The sequence below is a fragment of the Perognathus longimembris genome, chromosome 1 (genome assembly GCF_023159225.1).
Source record: "Perognathus longimembris pacificus isolate PPM17 chromosome 1, ASM2315922v1, whole genome shotgun sequence".
Lineage (NCBI taxonomy): Eukaryota > Metazoa > Chordata > Mammalia > Rodentia > Heteromyidae > Perognathus > Perognathus longimembris.
In genome coordinates this window covers 55,098,880-55,104,968 of record NC_063161.1, presented here as the reverse complement: position 1 = coordinate 55,104,968, position 6,089 = coordinate 55,098,880, and positions in this window count along the sequence as shown.

Here is a 6,089-nt window from a genome sequence, read left to right as displayed (position 1 = left end):
TACAGGTGTGAGCCACCTGCGCGTGCTGGGCTTCAGCTTTTTAAAAGGTGTTTCAATGTATTTCAGGTGATCTTACTGGTCTCCTTTTTTTCATGATTTGAACCCTCACTGATGTCATTTGGACTTAGGCAGTAGGGTTTTGCTTGGCTCAAAAGCTATCACCCAGCTCAACCAAATTCTTGGACTGTTTTTTGGCTAGAAGCTCTCTAGCATTTGAAGACATTGAGAGCTCTGACACAAGTTCTAAACACAGCTGCCTACTAGGCATCCCCAGGCATTTGGCCAGCACTTCAAACTCAACACACCCAACACACACTCTGTTCCTTCCCTCCCAATCTCCTTTGTGATGGCATTTTGTATCAGCATCCTCTGAGTCATCTCTCATCACCCATCTCCAACCACTCTCCTCTGGATTCTCCTTCTACAACATCTCCAGCTCTTCCTTTGCCTCCCATAGGTACTACCCTCATGAAGCCCTCATTCTTTGTCACTGTCACAGTGCTGGGGATTGAACACAAGGGCTTGTACATGCCATGCTCCGTGAGGGCAAAAACAAGTTCTAGCATATACAAAGCTCTAAGTTCAACTCCCAGTGCTGGGGGTGGGGAGTGGGGGAACCTCCCTGCCAACTTTAGGGGCATCTGGAAGTAATAGAATGTATCTTGAAAGGGACATGAATTAGATGAATGCATGTATCTGTCAAAACGTATTAAAGTGTATTCTTAGGGTTTGTGCATCTTACTGTGCAAATTATATCTCAAATTTAAAAAATATTGGAAAGTCACTGGGTGCTGGTGGCTCAACCTATAATCCTAGCTACTCAGGAGGCTGACATTTGAGGATCACAGTCCAAAACAAGCCAGGGCAGGAAAGTCTGTGAGACTCTTACCTCCACTATAAACAAAAACAAACAAAAGGGGAGGGGAATGTGCCCTAGTGGTGGAGTGCTTGCCTAGCATACATGAAGCCCTGGGTTCGATTCCTCAGCACCACATATATAGAAAAGGCCAGAAGTGGCACTGTGGCTCAAGTGGTAGAGTACTAGCTCTGAGCAAAAAAGAAGCCAGGGACAGTACTCAGGCTCTGAGTTCAAGCCCCAGGACTGGCAAAAACAAAAACAAAAAGCCAGAAGTGGAGCTGTGGCTCAAATGGCAGAGCACTAGCCTTGAACAAAAAAGCTAAAGGACAGGGCCCAGGCCTTGAGTTCAAGTCCCAGCATCAGTACACACACACACACACACACACACACACCCTTCAATAAGTATCCACAAAATCACATTTCCAGATCTCTCTCAGAACTGGATATGGGCATCTACATTTGACTGATAAGACAGGAAAGTCCTGAGCTACCAAGGCTGTCATCTAAACTTTGTCATGTCATTTACCATTGCTCCACATGACACTTTGTTCATCAAAACTTTTGTCATCCAGCCCTAATCTACTTTTCCACACTGGTCATTTTTCTCATTAAACAGAAAAAGGGTTGTAGTGACCTCATGTTTCTCATTTCTATATCCTGTTGTTCATGTCTGACACACTTATGAATTGAACCAAATCTTCTTCCTGATCCTGGACTGTGGTCTGGCCTCAAATGAACCTACATCATGTGTTTCCATCTCTGCCCTAGCTTATGTACTTCATTCACCTCCCAGCTTAGTTCAGGTATCTCCTTTGCGAAGCCCCAATTGTCTGAGCTAATGGCGACTTCCCATTTCTGAACTTCAAGCATATACTTGGAGACATTATTGTTTTTCCTGTGCTGAAATTATTTGTGTATGCCCCCACTCCCTTCCTGTCTTTGCAAAAAGCTAGCTTACTGATGGCAAGGACAGGCTTGTGACACTTACTGGAGCTCTCTAAATCCTAGCTGCACAGTATCTTCTGAATAACAGATTCTAGACACGTTTCATTTTGAATGTTATTAAACTGTGAAATACAGAAATACTAACAGGGAAAATATCTAGGACAAATGCACATACCCTTAAGTAAAACATTAAGCAGGAGAATATATGTGAGGTGAGTCTGTTATATATTAATCTCTCCCCCCACATATGTACACATATTTTTAGAAAAAGAACTGTGGGTGGTTAGGTTTGAGGATGAGAGTGGAGAGTTAAAGAGAATGTTTTGTATGACCGTGTGTTCTGCATTGTTTGGATCTTTCCCAATGAAAAGTACTTAGGTTATAGAAATAATTTTTAATTAAAATGTTAAAGGAACATGTATCAAGGGAATGTGTGGGAGGTGTTAAATGAGTTGTACTAGCAGAAGTAAAAGAGCCATGATGGGAAGAAAGAAATGACTTTGTGGTTAAGAGGTCAGGGCAGTTTTGAAGAGAAAGTCAAACATACTACATCTTGACGATTTTTGTTTTGCTTTTGCTAGAACCTGGGCTTGAACTCAGGCCCTCTGGATCTCATTTAGCTTTCTGGGTTAGGGTTGGCACTCTGCCATCTAAGCCATGCCTCCAGCCCAACTTTTTGCTGGAGATGGGCTTCTCATGAATTTTTCTGCCTAGGCTAGCCTCAAACAGGATCCTCAGGTCTCAGCCTCCTGAATAGGTAGGATAACAGGTGTGAAACACAGGTGCCCAGCTTTGAAGTGTGCATGCACACGTGTGTGCATGCGTGAATGTCCTAGGACTTAAATTCAAGATGGCTGCTGTCCCTGGGCTTTTTTGCTCAATACTAGTACTCTACCACTTGGGCTACAGCTCCACGTCTGGCTGTTTGGTTAATTGGAGATGAGAGTCTCATCCTTTCCTGCCCTAGTTGGCTTCAAACTGCTATCCTCAGATCTTAGCCTCCTGAGTAGGTAGGATTACCTACCCACTCAGATATTTGGGGAAAATGGACTAGCTTGGCTAGAGGAGAGAGCGGTAAATGGAGAGGAAATGTAGAACTGATTTGTAAAACCCATGGACATGGGTAACTTGTCTGAGTAGGGGGAACCTGTACACACTGCACAGATGTAGCAGAACTGGAATAGGGGCCATGAAGGTGGAAGACTGCTGCCTTGTCCAGATCATCTGGAGCTCTGTTTAGTACCCTGAATAGGAAGAGGGAACGGATGGCCTACAAGAGAGCAGAAGTGGAAAACAAATGGACAAGAGCCAGATGCCAATGGCTCTTGCCTGGAATCCTAGCAATTCAGGAGGCTAAGATCTGAGGCCAGCCTGAGTAGTAAATCCTGTGAATCCCGGGACTGGCACAAAAACAAACAACAAACAAAGGCAAGAGTATTTCAGACAATATCCACCTGCATAGGGAGGCCTATGCATACCTGGACCCAGGAGGGACCAAGGCAGGAGCCATTTCTTTGTAGCAAGAGGACCCTGAAAGAGAAAAATGTGGTTCTGGGAACAGCAGCAGAGCCAGCTTGATGCAGGCTAGTGGCACAATGTAATGGGAGGCCCACTCCTAGAACATCCCCTATCCTCAGAGGTGTTTCACTTCAGTTAGCACTATATTGATTCACTCAGTTTACTCATTAAGTTTATATCTTATTAGGTGCCAGATAGCTGTGTCCCTTGCTGCTAGGGATCAAACTAGGTCTACCTTCCTAGTTTTGTGGTACAATGAATGGAATCCAGGGCCTCAGCATGCTAAGCACAAGCTCTACTGCTGAGCTACAGCCCAGATCCTCTTTTTTTTTTTTGCCAGTCCTGGGGCTTGGACTCAGGGCCTGAGCACTGTCCCTGGCTTCTTTTTGCTCAAGGCTAGCACTCTACCACTTGAGCCACAGCGCCACTTCTGGCAATTTTTTATATATATGGTGCTGGGGAATCGAACCCAGGGCTTCATGTATGCGAGGCAAGCACGCTTGCCACTAGGCCATATTCCCAGCCCAGCAGTGCTGTTTATACTCACAACTCAAAAGAATCTCTGTAGTTCAGAGGCTGAAGCTAAGCCCTTCCACCCTTAAAAGTCCTTGTCTCAACACTCCTAGGATAGCTCTCAACATGTTGCTTTGTTCATTTGCATGGTGCTGGGGATTAAAATCTTATGTGAGGCTTCCATGTGTTCTACTACTGAGTTCTGAACAATGTATGGGATAGAGGGTTGGAGGTAGAGAATAGGCAAACAGGCTAATTTCCAAACCTCTTGAATGGCCTCACCTGACTGCCAGTTGGCTTTCAACACTCCTAGCTTGTGAGAACAGGTGGTAGAAAATCTGTTTAGGTAGATTGATCAACTTTGGAAAGAGAACCAGAGTTTTGCCTTAAGAGTTCTTTTCCACCCACCAGCTCAGGAGTCATTATGATTGCCTGAACTACAACCCAAATACTCTTCTTCAGTTCACATCTAAGCGACACAAACAAGTAGATACCTTTGTGGTTTGACAGTAAATGATCTCAACGTAACTTCCTCACTTCCAGACCCTTACTGGCCATTAGTGGCTTTGTTGCCCTTACCATACTCAGGTCTTCCCATTTTCTCTCTAACCTTCTTCACCTTTCTCAGGAACTCAGGGTCATGCTTACCTACCCTGGCAATCAGGGCCAGGAAATCCAATTACAAAGAAAAACCTGCAGAGGAAGGAAGACATCTGGCTTCTATCACTCCCCAGTGACTGACCGTTAGCTACTCATTATGAGAGAGCTGGACTGTGGTCCTTCGACCTCCCTTTGGAACTGGAAAGAAGTTATCTAGTATTAGGATAGCCTGCCTATTCCCTACAATAAGCAGCAGTGAAGGAAGGGGTATCCTCTTATTCTCTCACTTCCACTACCCAGCATGCATTAGATATCCCAAAGGATTTCAGAGCACCCCAGAAATGGATCTCCAGCAGAGAAGCAACTGTTAGTATGCATGTACACAATTAAGTTATGCTAATAAAATTATTTCTGTTTTTGTCAGTCATTTGGGCTTGAATTCAGGGCCTGGCCACTGTCCTTGAGCTCTTTTGTTTCAAGGGTAGTGCTCTACCACTTAAGTCTCAGCTCTACTTCCAGTTTTCCGGTGGCTAATTGGAGGTAAGAGTCTTGTGGACTTTCTCACCTGACCTGGCTTGGAACGGTGATCCTCAGATCTCAGCCTCCTGAGTAGCTAGGGTTACATGAGTGAGTCACTGGCACCTGGCTAATAAAATTATTTTTAAATGAATCTTGAGTCCCTCCATTCAGTAGGTTTGCTTCCTTTTAGTATCTAAAAACATAGATAGAAATATGTGCCCCTTTTCTGCTCTAAGCACTTGGACCTGCAGTGATGAGTGCAGTGACAAGGCTCCTAAGAGCCTTTAGACCTTGTCCCTCAAGTGTGAGAAACTCACACATGCTCACTGGCATCATTCCACCTAGGCCAATCCAAGCCGTCCCACCTTTTCCAGGCTCATTTTGGAAGCTCCTTTGCCCATATCATCCCGAAATGTACTGTACCCTGAATCTATGCCCTCTGTCAAGTGATGGCTGATGAGTTCTTCATGTTCTGAAGGTAGAGCTGTTTGTGCTACACACTTTCTCAGGTTCAGCCTCCTTCTCAAGTTCCATGTCCCCCAAAGCTGGCAGACTTAAGCAACTGCCACAAGAGGGCTCCCCTCTACCTCATTCCTAAACTGAGCACTGAGGGGCAGAAAGGAACAGGTCATTATCTTCCCAAGTTGTTCAGAGTCACAGCTCTGTCCCTCGAACACACACTGGCTTATCATTCAGCTAAAGTGATCCACTGTCTTATGAAAAAAATACAGTGCTGGAATTTATATATTTATTAACACACAAATAAAGCACTTGGGAAAGGTGTTCTTAATAGCAACCAGTCATCAAGTAGGACCTTGAAGAGCCTCAAAGGAGGAAAGTATCACCTGATGTTGATGGGAAGTGGGTAATGCTTGAGGCTACAGACTGATAAAGGGGTGTCTGATTAGAGTAGTTTGAAGGCTACATATGGGGAAGAAGCACTTGAAGTCCTTGAAGTGAATAACATTAATCATAGGACAGGGGCTGAAAAGGACACTTGGCTAGGAAGGCAACAGAGGGGCTAAATGAATACATATTATGAACTTCACACTGGTACTTGGGACTCAAATTTATTTCATACCTAGTTTCTGTCCTCTTCCCAACACAGTGAGCTGAGACCTCTGTGCTTAAGAAG